At 35.5% G+C, this 16,494-nt stretch overlaps 1 long non-coding RNA gene across 1 annotated transcript; it reads right to left on the minus strand.

Annotated features, from left to right (window-relative positions):
* Positions 1-3,624: 3,624 nt before the first annotated feature.
* On the minus strand, positions 3,625-7,034 carry LOC146762581 (uncharacterized). The gene is made up of 2 exons (XR_014946119.1): positions 6,789-7,034; positions 3,625-3,823 (listed from the first exon to the last, which is right to left on the minus strand). It is a non-coding gene; the product is annotated as an uncharacterized LOC146762581 (long non-coding RNA).
* Positions 7,035-16,494: the final 9,460 nt, after the last annotated feature.

Below are 16,494 nucleotides of genomic sequence, written 5' to 3' on the forward strand. Positions count from 1 at the left end.
ACCTGTCACACAGTGACAAAATATAATGGAACACTGTCAGGAAGATTCAGCCTCTTCTGACATACCACAAACATCCACTTATGATGCAGTGGCTCAATACAATAAAATAGGAGGCATTACTTTTGGAGCAGACTTCATATATAAACACAGAAAAATAAATAAAGTATACAGCAATTCTTTACTAACCCACACAGACATAGAAGATCACTAGGATTTAAAAACTGCAAAGAAAAGAAACAAGGTCTCAGCAACTCAGTGAGATATCTTAAGTGCCTTTGCTGAGCAAACAGACATCAGTTAGGCAGGATGGAGAGATATAATCCAACTCCTTTGCCACTGATACCTTTCTGAATTTTTGCTTTATAGTTTTAAATCTATCCATTCCATTATTCTTTCACTTTGAATTTTGATGCACACTATCTTCTTCTTTCTACTGTGCTACTGTGTTTGCTTGCATGGCCCTGTTTCTCAGTCATTCTCTTAGTTCTCCCTTAAAATATAGTAATTTTCTCTCATCTCTGAGCCACAGTATCAGTTCTTGGCCTTGAATCTTGAAAAATGGTTGTAGATTTCCCAGTTTTTTGGAGAAGAAATTGAAGAATAAGTTATGAAGGAAAGGGATCCTGATAACAGAATTCATTACAACTGCCTCCTTTAGCTTTATCAAAATAGTTTCCATCACAAATAAATTTTACTTAGGACAGAATAAGCAGATGGGTTTTCTTCTGGTAAGTGGGAATATTAAAATAGACCAGTAATTTTTGAGTATTGAAGGAGGCAACTACTGAGAGTTCATTACAATTTGCTCTAGGCAAAAGAGTATAACTTTGACAAACAAGTCTTAGTCAGACTGCATCATTTTCCACTTTCCACTTCTCTTGATTCTGATCTTCAGTGGAAACATTTTGGAAAGCTGGCAAATGTCTAGCAGCTGCAAATGTAGAACTGGAGTATGGCAATGTTAGTTGCAATATGCAAAAAAATACTTCTTTGATGTTAAGTGTGTAATTGTCCATGTGTCGTATATTTAGTGTTATAATAAACTACTTTTAAATCTTAGACTTCTTTAAAGACAAAAAGTAGATTGTCAACTCACTAATGAGTAAATTAAAGTCACAGAGACAAAATAGTCTACCCAAAGTCATGCAAGACTGAGATGCAGAGGACTGAGGGAAACTCAGAGTAGGAGTCTCAGTTCAAAACTTTCGTGAATTCAGTGAACTTCTGCACACACCCCAAAATGGCATTTGTGATGTTTACTCAAAAGGAAGGAGGATTTAGAAATTAAATCTTTTCCTGTCCTTCATCTTTGGTTTCAGATTAGAATGCATCCTTCACTTTCTTTGCATCAAGAAGTAGGATACAAATAATATATTTTCAGGTGATGTGAAATCTGTACAAAAGTTACAGTGGTTTTCAGACATGAAGGAAAACATGCCTAAGCCAATCAGTTCTGGTGTTTTGTATTTGCATAATGCTTGTTTTGTGGAAAAGGGTAAGAGTAGAAGGTCGTATACAAAAGATCACGGAGAGTGAAACTAATATGGTAACCTCTACATATTTCTTCATAGTGTCCCCATGCTTCTTCAAATGTGAGAAAAAACACTGTCCTGTTATATGGTGCAGAAATAATTGTCTTCTCTATTCCTCTAGCATATGGTGTGAAGTAATAGGGTACCTAATATTTTATACTCTTTCACCACATGTCATAGAAGGCCTTTAAAAGATTTGTGAAACATCCAGTAATGTGATTTACTTTTTTGGCAGCAGTGGGGTCACTGAAGTACCTCAGACTGTCTTCTGAAGGTTAATTAATTTTATGCTAAGAGGCTAGTCTTTCAGAAGCAGCCATCTAGTGGAAATAGAAAAGTCTTTAATTAACAAACTTCAGATCTAGAACTAAGTAGAGTTATATGAAGGATCACAAATGGGCAGTCCTTATACTCTCTCATCTTACATTTATTTCTCCGTATCTTACACTATCCTGTTTATCATCAGAGAATCCAAAAACAGGTTTGCTACAATTAGATCTTGTTTTTTTATTAAACTGCTATTAAAACCAGAAGAATAGTTCCAAATACAGAATTGGCAGGAAGATTATTCCATATGAAATAACGCATATCAAACTCTCTGCTTTCAAAGTCTGACATTTTATATGAGAGTTCTTCATTCCAAATATTAGGAAACAGCACTCTTAAGAAATTATTGATCTAATTTTTAAGTAAATCTCAAGAGAAATGCAAGAAATATTCTGCTTTCATTGTCCAGAAGATAGATAAATACATTGCACAACATAGATAGAATAAGGCAGTAAAAACTACTCTTTTTATACTTATTATATTTGAGTTTTACAATTCTATCTCAGCACAACTTCACTCAGCTAGGCATTTAAAATCTGTATGGTGAATGTTAATTTTCTGCTGGCCTGTAGTCTAATAGGTGAATCAGATTACAGTCACTGTGAAGGGTAGGGGTAAATGACCAAGAGAAATGAAATGACCTTCTCTCAAGTCATACAGCACCCTGTAGCTGGTACTACCCAGAGTTTCTGCTAAGGTCCCTAGAAAGGTTCAGTTGACTCCACTATACCTTCCATTATACAATCTCAAATAAAAGGAATTTAAATAAATACATAAATAAGAGAGAGATAGAGAGAAGGAGGGGGAAAAAAGTTATACAACACTGGATTTCCCAGGATATACTGAAAATATCCTCTCAATGGTAAGGTAGCAATTGCTAGAGGTTGAAGAGGTATTTTGTTCTGCTTTTAACAAAAATTTACCTGTAAGTAATTAGAATTGAAAAAAAATATAGGGCAGACTAGTGTGTACTTTATATATATGCATCAGAAAGACAAAAGAAAATCTGTAAAACAATCCAAAAATACAGAGCTGTCACGGTTTAAACGACAATCTACCTGTGTCCATGACAGCGGGGCCGCGGGCCCCACAGGGGCCCTAGGTTGAAAGGAAAAGTTAATTAGGAAAAGAAAACAGTGGCAACGATCTAAGGAGGCACACTTATTTACTAAATACTATATCGAAATACAGGATAACACAATATAATATAATAAAATTGAAATTAAGCTAACGAATCAAGCAACAATAGGAGAGAGAATGAGTCCCGAAACCGAGAGGCCTACTGTAAATTCTAGGTGAAATGGTGAAGGCTCCCACACACTGCTCTCCTGAATGCCAGAACTCGAAAGATGTCAGTCCAGCCTGAGATTGAGATAATATAGTGTCCAGCTCCCGTGACTTATCTCTGAGCGTGATGTTCTCTGGGATATGTAGTCTTCTTCAGTAAGTTGCACATTCAGTAAAACTATTCATGCTTTATATGATGTTATGATGTGGAATACTGATAGCAAAATTACAAAATTATTAAACCATGACAAGAGCAACTCTGTGTAATAAATCTAATGCTCAATACTCTTCAGATGATCAGTCAGGTTTTGCTTAAGGCTAATGATAACAGGTATATCAGCTGTGTACATTCTCTTGAACACTGAGAAAATTGATTTTTTTTAACCTTAGATGATGGTTATGTAAAATATTTAGGCTTCTGCAGGTTCCTTTCAGTGCAGATTACACACTACACAGATTCTCTGTGTTGGACAGAATGTTAGTTAAAAGAGAAAATAATTTATTAGGATTTTGGCATACAGTAATATTCACATGGTGCATCCAGTCTTCAGAATAGGTCAGTCACTTGGTGTGCAGTGGAGACTAGCGTCTTTATTGCTGATGACAGTGTGTTAGTTAGGATATGATGCTCCAAACTGCAGTTTTTCTGATTTCTTGTTCTCCAGCAGACTATAGTCCTACAAGATACCCCAGCATATGAACCATTAATTTCTATCAATTACCTTGATTGTGTGTAACGTACCTCCTCAAACAACTCTCAAATATCTCAGCTCAATACAAAAGACTGTTTGCTTTAACTGTTTCTTGATCTGCACAAAATATTTCTGTGATTTACTGCAGTCAAACATAGATGACTACCAGATAGGCTGGCCAGCTGCTCTCCCAGTCCCTCTCATCAACAGGGCAGCAGAAAGCAAACAAGATGAGAAAACTCCTGAGATGAGATATAGAACAGGGAGATCACTTACCATTTACTACCATGAGCAAAACAGACATGACTTCAGAAAAAAATAATATTTTTGTTGCCAAATATAATTGTGAAGAGTGGTAAGAAATGAATAATAATTAAATTAACACCTTACTCCTTCCTTCCTTGTCCCCAGTCTCAATTTCACTCCTTCATTTCCAGACCTTCTACCTCCTCCCAAACTGGAGCATGACAGGGGTTGCCAGCAATGGGAGCTGCAGTCAGTCTCTCCTTCCTCCTCACACTTTTCCCCTGCTCCTACATGTGTCCTTCTACAAGGTGCAAGTTCCTTCTGAGTAGACTGTTTTCTTAGCTACATGCTGAAGACACTCCCCACAATGAGATCCGGTCCTTTTTTAGTTACTCTCATGCATGTGCTATAGTCAGTTACAAGGTTAATTTTTATAATTATTCAGTAATTATTCTGTTTAAGAATCTTTCAACAGATAACTGTTATCTGAGTCCTCTCATCATGCCTATCTCATATCAAATTATTTTAGGAGCAGACTTTTAAGTTCCTGCATCACTTCCACTTTACTTTGAAATCATTAAAATGTGAGGACAGCTGTATGTCTTAATTTGGATGTATATTAGAAAATTTAAGGATGAAAAAAAAAAAACATATTTAAAATTCACTCATTTCAGCATTTAAAACAAGTGACCTCTCTTTCACCTAAATGAATGATGCCTTTCTTATGCGAAACATTATTCTGGGTCAGGTCAGAAGAATCATTTGATTACTTATTCCACATCTTAATTAGCTATCTCTCAGATAACATTCCTCTTTTACCTTAGTCAAATTAATCTTGAACTTCCGAGATAACTGTTTGTTCTTAGTAGTTTCAATTAGCTGCAATTTGGACTCCATCCTTGATGTTATCAAAGTTAAGAAAAGACCATACTTCCCTGGAGGGCAGCTGTTCTTAAGTAACTGTAGGAAGTGTTTCTACATCATGCATTTTTTAATGCTTGTTCTCTGTTTTACACAGCTCTGTAAGTCAAAATTTTTAGGGTCAATCCATCCTTGTGCTGGCCTTGCTGTCGTTGAAGGCATTTCCATTTTATTGACTGTGAATAATAATTCCTTCTGACAGGGAAGGGTTTCCTGCCTGGGCAAGAGCTGTCAAGTGTGGTACAGCTTTGTTCTCAGTGGCAGACAATTAGTATATCATTGCAGAACTTCAGGAGTATAAGAATTGTTTTATTGATTCTATATAGATGGGAAACACAGCATAAGTAGTAATCTGTCGTTGACTGTCGGCAGAGATATGTATTTAAAGCTCAGCACATGCTCCAGGGGCAAAAATTAATTGGAATTAATTAAAACAAAAGAAATAATGTAATTCACATAACTTCTGTCCAAAGCTATTATTGGCTCTGAAAGTTTTTTTATATTGGCAGAGAACAAAAATGAGTTTCTTCATCTGTTTTTCTTTTACCTAGGCTACTTTTTAAGTACATGAAATTTCAACATAAAAAAAAAGCAATTTCTTTTAACAGAATTTATAACAAATAGCAAACATAACACTGAAAATTAAATAAGTCAGTAAATTAACGCTCTATTATGAGAGCACTTTATTTCATTCAGTAATGGCATTTCTGAGATACCACTGTAAATAGGGTAAGAAAAGCTCAGCAAAAAAAAACTTCCTAAAGCACACTCTTTAAAGCTGGTGTTTTTTTTTTGTTTTTTTTTTTTTGTCATTGTTGTTGTTTCTTGTCTTTTTTTTTCTTTTTTTTTTTTTTTTCATTTAGTCTTTTATTTATTTATTTATCTTCTTTTCCACACATATATTTGTCAGCCTTGAAGATAAGATTCCGGAAAAGAGTGCAGAAAACTGAAAATACAACTGCTGCTAGGGAAGTTGTCAGAAATTGTCAGACTTCTAAAAAAGTAACAAGAACATCCAAAATTCCAACTGTAGAATAAAGGAATGCATTTGTAAATTCCAAAGATAGCCAGAGATACTATGATTTCTATTCTGCGTCACTGGTACTTAAATGATTAAGTGTAAGAATACTCACTTCCTGCTTCTAAATGTTGATTCTTCTCAGTAATGACATATTTAAATATCACAAAAGGGACAGTGAAGACAAACAACTTCCTTTTCTCTGATTCATGAAATTTTCCAGGTTCCAAAGCTCAGTAATTTCTTATAAAAATTTCAAATGTCTGCAAAATGCTTCTTATCCATCTGTACTATTAACAATGAAATGCATATAATAATTTGTATTTGAAGCTCCTGTCCTTCTTGTAGTTTTGATGTTCTGTTCTCAGTCAATTTTATTGAGTTAAATAACTCTGAAAGCATCCCAAAAATAAATCAAAGACTGCTTCTGTAAAATGAATTCTCTATCTGGAACAGGTTCCATCCACAGCATCCATCTGCAAATTCATTCCAAATATTTCTGTTGGATAAGTAAAATGAGAAGAAATCTTGGGATTTATCTTTTCCTTCATACCCAGGTGTCTCGCTCCAATTTATAGGAGGGAGGCAAGGTTCTTAGATATGTGTATACCCGGTGTGAGATTAAGAAGCAACGGTTCAAATGTTGGTCCAACCAGTTTATTAAAGCCCTAGCCATTTTAGGGAGATGGGGAAGGAAAGGTAGGCGATAGGAAAGGTAGGAAATATAAGCAAGGAGTTTCTGTAGAGAGCAAAAGAGATAGTCACCACCGTGGGTCCAGCGAGGTACACAGTCAGACCGTTGATCTCAGGAACTCGTCTGATCACCGTGGGGGATGGGAGAAAGCCAGGGAGCTCCGCAGCAAGCCGGTCCCGGGGGTTCTTCCGACGAGGTTTTCCCCTCAGGGAATTCTCCATCAAAGGTGTCTTTGGGAGTTTGTCTCCAAAGTCCCCAGTTTAGTGAGGGCCTTTTATCCTCCATTTCTGTGAGGTTGTTTTTCTCCTTAGTTTGGTGTGGATTATCTGGCCCAACAGATAAGCCAGAAGGGAGTGGTGCCACTGTTGCCAGGCACAAGCATTATCACCTTTCACAGTGGTCAGCTCCTTCAAGCAGCACTCCTGAAAAAGACTGCTTGTCCTGCTTCTGTTTACCTTTGCAATCAAAAGCAGAGGTACTGTGGCACAGTGACACCCACCATTCACTCTCCTAAATAGCAGTTGCCAGTCAGTCTTATCATCAGAAAAGCCTCAGGAATCAAGCTTTGAGACAACAAAAGAAAAACAGTTCTGTCCTTCACACCAGGTTTTTAGAGGTGACTTAAAGGGAAAACACATATCCATCGAAACTAGCAGACTCACATTTGACTCTAGGCCTTGTGAAAGGCCAGTTGATTATAGCTCAGATGCCTGTGTTTTCAAAATTCAAAAAGTAGCAGCTCATGCTCACTTTTGCACAAACAACACTTAATTCATTTTCATCAGAATCTCATGTAATAATGTGGTAACACTTTGTTTGTAGTCAGAAAAAGGATGCTCTGTATACTTCAGATATTTAAAAATCCCTTCTAGCATGCTCTTTAGTATGATTTTGACTCAGATGACTAGCTAGTATGGCATTATATATAAAATGTGGATAATAGGGTGATGGCTGCTGGCAAGACAGGAAAGGGAGTCGTATGCAAACAGAAAACAGAAATAAAAATATATATATTCAGATTCCATGTTTTCAAGTTCACTGTTCCTTGTTATCCCTATTTTTACCACTACCAAAATGAGAAATGATGGAAAGGACAATGAATGCAAGCTAGTCTGAAGGACTCATTCACCAGAGCTGTCAAATAGGCTGACACATTCTCCAGTATTAAATCTATCCTTTCAATAAAAGTGAACATATGCAAATCACACAAATATGCAAAATATATCCTGAGATAATTTGCATAAATTCTAGATATGTAGCTATGCAAAAATGTGGCAGTTACATAAAACAACCACTCTCTAAACAGTTAACTTTAAAAAAAAAAAGTTTCTCATTTATATGTTCCTTTTCATAAGTTAATTATGCGTAGGATTTTTTGTCCTCCAATCATAAAATTACTTCCATTTTATTCCAGTTCATACTGTCACAAAAGTGAAAACTTGCTGTTCCCTGTGTGAAGCTCCACTGCAGAAACAGATCAAAACTCTGTTAGGGTCATGTCTGAGAAGATGACAGTAGCCTTCCTGGTATCCTCTCTTTATTCTCCATTTCAGTATACTCATTCATCAGTTCTGCTATTCAGTCAGCAGATCCAAAAGAAACAAGCTAGATGTTCCAAGGAAGAGTTCATTCCACCTTAACATATATATATGTAATTATAAAGATAATGAATACAAGCGTACTTAATTCATAGATATGCATGCAGTGAAAATTTGGAATTAGGTCTTCTTGAAATATTTATTAGTATTAACATCACCCTCTCTTTTCCTCCTTTCTGAATGCATAAGAGCAGTAGTTAAAATGGATCAGAATTTGTTAGGATTTTACTTCAGTTCTTGAAGCAGGCATGAAGTAGAAAGAAAAAAAAAAATTATCCACTTTTTTTCTCCTCTTTCTTCACGGAAAATTTCTGAAAAATATTTATACTTTCTGGTCACTGTAAGATCATTTGTAAAATGTTACAAACCTCTGAGACCAGATCCTGTTACCTAAATGCAGAAGTGTGAAGTGATATGTTGTGGACTCTTTAACTTTTTTCACTAAATCCATTCAATGGTTTAGCCCATTTGGGGAATTTAATTTTTTTATTTTTTATTTTTTAAAAAGAAAGCAAAATGGGGTAAAATAGATCAGAAGTGAATAGCTGGGAAGATGTGATGATCTTTTGTTCACTCATTTTCTGTGATCCAGTTCTGCTGTTTTCACTGTTGACCAAGTATAATATTTACTGCCATAGTAAAACACAGGCACAAAACAAACAAACAAACAAAAAAAACCCTGTAGCATGAGACATTGCATTTTCAGTGAAGGGACTGATATGTTGAGTTTACATATAAATATACATACTAGTTTTGACAAACGTTTATAAATTTTCATTAAACTTTTCTGAACTTAAGCTCATGAAAAGTACAAGCAACTTTTTCCTGCAAATCAAAGGTATAATTGAACAATTATGGTGTAGTGGTACATTAATATCACATAATAATAGTGGATGGAAGATACCTCTAGACAACATTGAGTCCAATCCTCCTGCTATCTTAGGTTCCCCACAGCAGGTCACACAGGTAGGCATCCAGTTGGATTTTCAATATCTCCAGAGAGGGAGACTCCACAACCTCTCTGGGCAGACTGTTCCAATGCTCCATCACTGATAGTGAAGTTCTTCCTTGTGTTATTATGGAAATGCCTGTGCTCCAATTTCTGCTCATTGCTCTTTGTTCTTTTGCTGCACGTCACAGAAAAAAAGTCCACCCCAATCGACTTGACTCCTGCACTTTAGATATTTAAAAACAGTTATAAGATCTCCTTTCAGTCTTCACCAGAAGGTAGAGTCCCAAGTCTCCCAGCCTTCCCATGTGTGGGAGATGGTTCATAATCATCTTTTAATCATCTTAATCATCTTTTTGCTCTTCACTGGGCTCTTTCTATGAGATCCCTGTATAGGTGAGCTGAGATATATACAGCATAGTACAGATGTGGCCTCGCTAGGACAGAGTAGAGGGGAAGGATCACCTCCCTTGACCTGCTGGTCATTTAGTGCACCCAGGTGCATTGATCTGCAATAAGCTCCCAAATGCTTTAACAATGGCAGCTTCTCAGCTTCCAAAATGTCCTTGAGCTTCTAAAGTTCTGAACAGATGCAATTACATCCAAACTGCCATAAATACTTCAAGATCTTTAAATATTGTTCCTAAATTCAAAAAAAAAAAAAAAAAAAAAAAAAAAAAAAAAAAAAGACATAGTTAATATAGTTTGGCACTGCACCAGTGAAATAAGTATGGCTTCAAGGGAGACATTTGGATACTGGCAGAGTCAAAGATGGCAAGACAGTGGCATAAATCCTTGATGATATTTAAAAGGTTTAAATAACTCCCTAATGAGACTGGATAAAAAGATTGGTTTGGACAACAGTGTTAGAGCCTGCCTAACACAATCTCATCTAGGTAAAAAAACTTACTGATAAGTTTGGGCTTGGTTCAGAGCATTTTTTGTCCACCTTTAAGTGAGTGGAACTTGAGTAACCTCAGCATTTTTAATTCTGATTTATGTCAGTACAAATGAGAGAAGAATCTACCTGTATGTCTTCCTACATTCCTGTAATAAATTGAGCAGGCTATTGTTGCTATGTAAATAATATGTTAAGTTAGGGATAAATTTTCAGACAGAGGGTTATGTATGAATATTGTCAAAAATTAGGCTTATAAGATGGTTTTATGACATAGATTACTAATATTATCATCACATGCATTTTTGTTTGCCACAGAATATTCAGAAACAGTTAGAAATAGCAGAAATTGCTTTTCTATCATGAGTGGATACAGAATTTGGGGTTCTATGGCAGATGTAGAAGCTTAATTTCCAAGTTGTTGATTTCTCTGTACATCTGACTATGCACCTATTTATTTATTTATTTGTTTACTCAGGTAATGTGTTTTATGATGTAAAAAAATAAGACAATTGCAAACATCAGTAGGGAGCACTTCTATTAGATGAATCAAAGATTCTTTGTAAAAACTTCACATGCCAGGGGGAGTTCATAGTATGCTCAAGGAGGGAGTGAGTAACACACTAATCTTGTGAGAAATCAGAGTGATGAAAACTGAATAGGCAAACAAGTAAAGATCTTTTCATAATTTAGAGTACACTTCAAAGCTAAACCTAAGAGGATGGTTTGCAAAAGATCTAAGGGGCCTGTTAGGTAAGAAAAATGGGAGTGTCTACAGTCAGTAGGTCTATGTTCCATGAAGTTAGTGGAAAATGCAAATTCAGCATTCTAGAAAACAGTGTCATGCTTTCAACCATTTTAAATATGAGTCTCCTCCCTAAATCACTTTGAAAGAACTTGTAGACCAATTCACAAGCCCTAGTCTTCAGACCTTCTCAACAACTAATGATGTAATCACATAAAAGCAGTGTTTTGCCTTTAGTATTATTTTGTGACCAGATGTAGATTTTCACGTATTGCTCATTGAAATCATGAATCCATTTGTTGTCTCTAAAGTTCATTTAATTTTTCTTAATTATCTCAAAGTTAATATTCATCCTTAAAATTATTACTGACTTTTTGTGGTATAACTATTTGTTCTGGCTTTCATTCTGTAACTCTTTTATGATTTGTTTATCATTAAGTGATTCTAGTTAAGATGAAATTTGTAATTGTTTGACTCATTGTACTGTCTGTCCATTTCATTAATGTGCTTACATTTCATTCTAGGTTTCTGGCATATGGCACTATGTATTCTTACTGATGTATCCACAGAACCTTCATTAATGCTACAATTACTTACATATGAATAGTAAAAGAATACATACTATGATTACTTTTGTGCATTCAGTATAAGGTGGTTTCCAATATCTTGGACTGTTTTTCCTTTGGGATATAAATTGTGTTAACACTACAGCTGATAAAGTTCTGCACTGATGTTACTTTTTATAGCTACATGTATGTGAAAGTCTTTTGGAATGTCTGTGTGACAAATGAATTGTAGCCACACTTTCACTCACTTTCTGAAGAAGCATGTTAGATTCCTGCTATATACAAGGCCAACAAGCAAGTTTTGTGTTCTCATCTTGTGTCCTGCCAAGGAAAAGTTAACTCTACATTTTTTAGTAAATAATAATAACAAATCACAAGAAATACACTGTCTTGGTAGACTTTGGATTTTGCTTAATGAATCTTAAAAAGATTGAAAATGAGAGGTATTTATGTACAGATCAAATTCTACCCAGATTGTCTATTGTATGTGCTTTTCATCTTAAATTTATTTCTTCATTTTGACATTGAGAAAGTCCTATCTTGTTAATACATATTCTCACAATCAATAAGTGAGGCTACGATCTTTCATAATCTGCCAACTGTGTTACAGAGGGATGGATATGGATGCAATCAGCTAAAAGTGTTGTCTTCATGGTGTCTGGCATCAGCACAGACAGAATTAAAGGAAAGAAGGGTTATGTTTTCAGACAATGAAGTGAGAAAAAAAAAATTATCCCAAAGAAAGGGCAGCTTGTGGGAGCAAGCATGGGAAGTGCACAACAGAGCACATTAATCTGAGACAAAAATCCCAAACATAAGATTTACATTTACATTTACAACTTATGTACTAGGATTATGTCAGCTACCAGTAAAAAAAATAAAAATAAAAATAAAAATAAAAAATAAAATAATAATAATGAAAAAATTGGGGTGATTTTAAGTTGAAATGTCTGTTTCTGTGCTACTTGCTACTTAACTGAGAAAGGAAAAAAATAACATTTCTTCAGATAGTACTGATGAGAAAAAGTGTAGTGATTCAGTGAAGATATTCTTCTACTGTGTGACAGGTGCTAAGGTATGAATTGTAGGCTTTTAAATGCAAGTAATCCATCAAATTATTTTTTTCAAGAGGTTATTGATCATAATGCTGAGTATCATCTCAGTTCATCCAGGTTCTGTGGCAAGACTTTCAAGACAAGGATTTCAGAAAAAGACTGAGTTTATTCTGAGACATGAAATCTCTTTTAATGTGATCTTCAAGATGATGGAGATGGTTTCCACTGGTCTTCCTTCATAGTTTTCTCCTCTACCCATTCCAGTATTTCCTGCAAACTCTGGTCAGAAAACATGAAGAAGGCACCACCAATCTTGCTCATGATTGTGGGATTTTTCCACAATAAGAAAACAATTATGGAAATAAGAAAGTTAATAAGGGGGGCAGGAATGGCTGTGATAAGGAAATACGTAATATCCAGAGAACAGTGGGCACCTTTTTGTGATGATTCCTGAATTTCAGAAGGAAGAAAGATGTTCTACTATATTTTTATTAAATCTTAGATTTTATGGATGATAGTGCTAATACCCCAAGTACACAGAAAACTGAAAATTTAAGAATTTATACCAGTCTCAGAAATTAAAAACATTTTTCTGCAATACAAAAAATAGCAGCTTCCAAAGATACTGAACTGCCTTAAAATAGTGTTTGCAGACTCACATTTTGTTTGTACATTTGTGCAGAATGCCTCCTTAATTTAGAACTATTAATGCCCACCAATCATATATCTAAAATTCAGATACCTAACACTTTTTAATTTAGCAAGTATCAGGTGGCTTCCTCAGTGATTTTGAAATGTAACAATAAAAAAAGCACCTCACAAGGCCAGTTGTTGCTACTCATGTGTTAACAAGCTGAGTTTTTTCACAGTTCATATACAGGATAGTAACTTCTGCTACATAGATGAACTGTGTAGATTCTGAGGACAGCCCATGGTGATCTATTCTAAACCTCACAACAACCTCACAAAATGAGAAAAGGCAATTTTTGCTTATAAGCTGTGGCACGCACCCAGTGTTACTTTTTACACTAATAAATATTTACATACCCAAAAGATAGTTCTTTTATTTTATACAAAATCTTTTTTTTTTTTTTTTTTCCTTGTGTGTGTGTATTGGTTCTCTTAAGACTCCTTAATCTAAAGAAGAGGTAGGTGAAAGAAGTCTCAGAAGGTGAAACTTCTGGCATAAGAAGCAAAACCTGTTTCTTTCATAAGCAATAACATGCTTTTGGAATAGATCAGTAGAAAATCAGTAGTAAACAATAGCAAACAATGCACACCAATAAAGGTATTTATCTTCAGAAAACACAAGGTCATAGAAATAACTGAAGAAAAGGAATAGTCATTATATACTGTCTTATCAAATTCTGTGTGTTTGTGTTACTTTCCTGTGTCTCCAGGGTAGTATGCAAGTTTAAAAAAGTGAAGGAGGATCTTGAAAAATTAATTTATAAATTGGAGACAGAACTGAATAATTCAAGAATGGGATACTAATTTGAAGAGGATTATTTTGTTCAAAAAGAAAAAAGAAATCACTGCTTCAGATGTCAGAGGTGTATGCAGTTTTTCACAGGCTTGTAGAAGGAGACTGAAAATATCAAATTTCCTTTCAACTTTACACTTGACTTCTCATGTAGTTCTCCATTTTCTCCTCCCAGATTATTAACTGTCCATCTGCTGTCTGTGTTCAGTGTCAGTATAAATTTACATGGATCTTGATTAACCAGAAGGCGTAAATCATGACTAAGACATGACTGTAAGCAAGAAAATGTGTTTGTCTTAACCTTTCACCAAGAGCTTCAGGCATCCCAGGTTGAATCACAGTTTAAAGAAAAATATTTGCAGGGAAAAACAAACAAACAAACAAACAAAAAGCCATCTACAATAAAGAAGGAAGAGTGCATTCACATTCTAGTTGTTCTCTTCCATATACATGAATTTCTCAAATCTGCATGGCCAGCTAATGAGTGGGAGCGGTAAAGCACAATGAGCACAGTGGAACTCCACCCATGAATGCTGCTACAAATGTTAATCTGCTGCTGGGCAGAGTTGGATACAATTTCATCTCAAATTGCTGATGCCTGAGCTGATCTGCAGGAGCCTGAAATGACTTTCCAAGGTACAATGCAATGTATCAGCTTTCAGAGTGATTCATTTTTCTGAGTTATTCCATACTTGAATCTGGCTGTAAAGGAAAGTTGATTAGTCAGTTCCTCCATGCACCAAGTTCAGTCTTTTGCCCACAGTTCAAAATAGATAGGAAAGTGACTAACTTGTCATTTTTCTTTTACAAACAGCTGCTGGGGCATAATTGGTGATGAAGAAAATGCATCCTCAATTATAATTTGTAAAGCCTTGAGGCTGGGGAGGGTGGGGGGGTGTTGGGGGGGGGGGGGGGGGGGGGAGGGAAAAATAAAGAAAAAGAAAAAAAAATCAGTGAAGGAGAATCAAGAGCAAGAGCAACATAAAGACAATTGCAAATTGGGGAAAACTGGAAAACAATCACTTTAAAATAGAAAGTAGGGAGTTATCAATAAACTGGTCAAGAATAAATGTGATGGAAACAGAGTGAAAGTCACTATCATCGTGCTTTAAAGTTAAGTGGTTAAAATAAATTAATTAAAAATAAAAATAAAAAAGGGATTTGGATACATATGTATACAAAAAGAGAGATACAGCAGAGGTACCTGGAAGTTCATATGGAAGATTTATCACTATATAAATAACATTTAAGAGGCAAGTTACCATAGTTTGCCTCTAAATAAGGATTATTTCCTCAGGCAGTTGCATACCTTATGGCTTGTATATAACCAATTACACACAAATGAGACTTTGAGTACCATTGTTTTCTTCTAACGTCTTTGAGCTTGCAGCTTGTTATTCTCACTACAGCCTCTGAGAGAAATTTACACTGAGGCTCCAGATGATCTGTGTAAAATCATGCAGTCAGACTGTGATAAAGCACGTAATTGAATATAACTTGCCCTGTCCTCAGCCAAGTCAGATCCTGCTGAATCATTTTCTCTTCTTTCAGGGATGGAAGGAGATATGGTTTGATTGTAGTACTGATTATAACTGCATATATATGTACCATACACAGTAGGTATATATTTTACCTACAAAATAATCTGCTTTAATTTTAATATGTAAAATGAAATTCTCTAGTAAATCATTGCAACCTGTCTGCTTTAAACTGATTTCAGGAGGAACAGGTAATCATTAACTCAGAATCACAAAGATGTTCAGAAAAATTCCCAGAGATCATAGTGACGATCTGTAATCATTTTACACATCTTGTTTAATCAACTAGTCAAAGTCCTGGACAACTTGCTTGGCTGACTCTGCTTGAGCAAGGAGGTTGGACTATATGCTCTCAAGACATTCCTCAGTGATTCTGTGATTCTGCCTCCTAAGGTCTCCAGAGAACGCTGAATAAAAAGAGGTGCAAAGGAAACGTAACTCTCTCTCTTATCACTTCTACTTTGTTATGACACTTTCCAAAATCTCTCTGTGCCTAGATCCCTGGCCATTCTTCCCTTTGCAATTCAGTAACAATGGTTGTATTTTTTTAAGAATTCCTCTGAACCCACCATCCTTTTTCCTCCAAACTGGGCATGAAGCACCCACTGTGACATCAAACTAACAGTTGAAAAATAAATCAGAACATTCTCAAAGTTAAGGCATATTTGAAGCTAGTATTCTGACATATTTTTGTGGGATAGAGGTTTGGGAGATAGTCAAGACACACAAGACAAAATATTACTGTCTTCATTCATAAAGCAAAAGCAAAATATGATAAAAACATCTCACATTTTCAGGTTTTAGAATTCATACTTCAGTAGTGCACTCTAGTCACCAGTTTGGTCTTTGTAAGCCTTCTGCTTTAGGTCTTCTGTTCTTTCAGATATGGTAGCCCAAGATAAAATTAGCAGGTAACTACTTTTCAGCTGAGTCACCTTCACTGAG

This window comes from Coturnix japonica, chromosome 1, assembly GCF_054131305.1.
Source record: "Coturnix japonica strain WE chromosome 1, WE-NBRP24, whole genome shotgun sequence".
Taxonomy (NCBI): domain Eukaryota; kingdom Metazoa; phylum Chordata; class Aves; order Galliformes; family Phasianidae; genus Coturnix; species Coturnix japonica.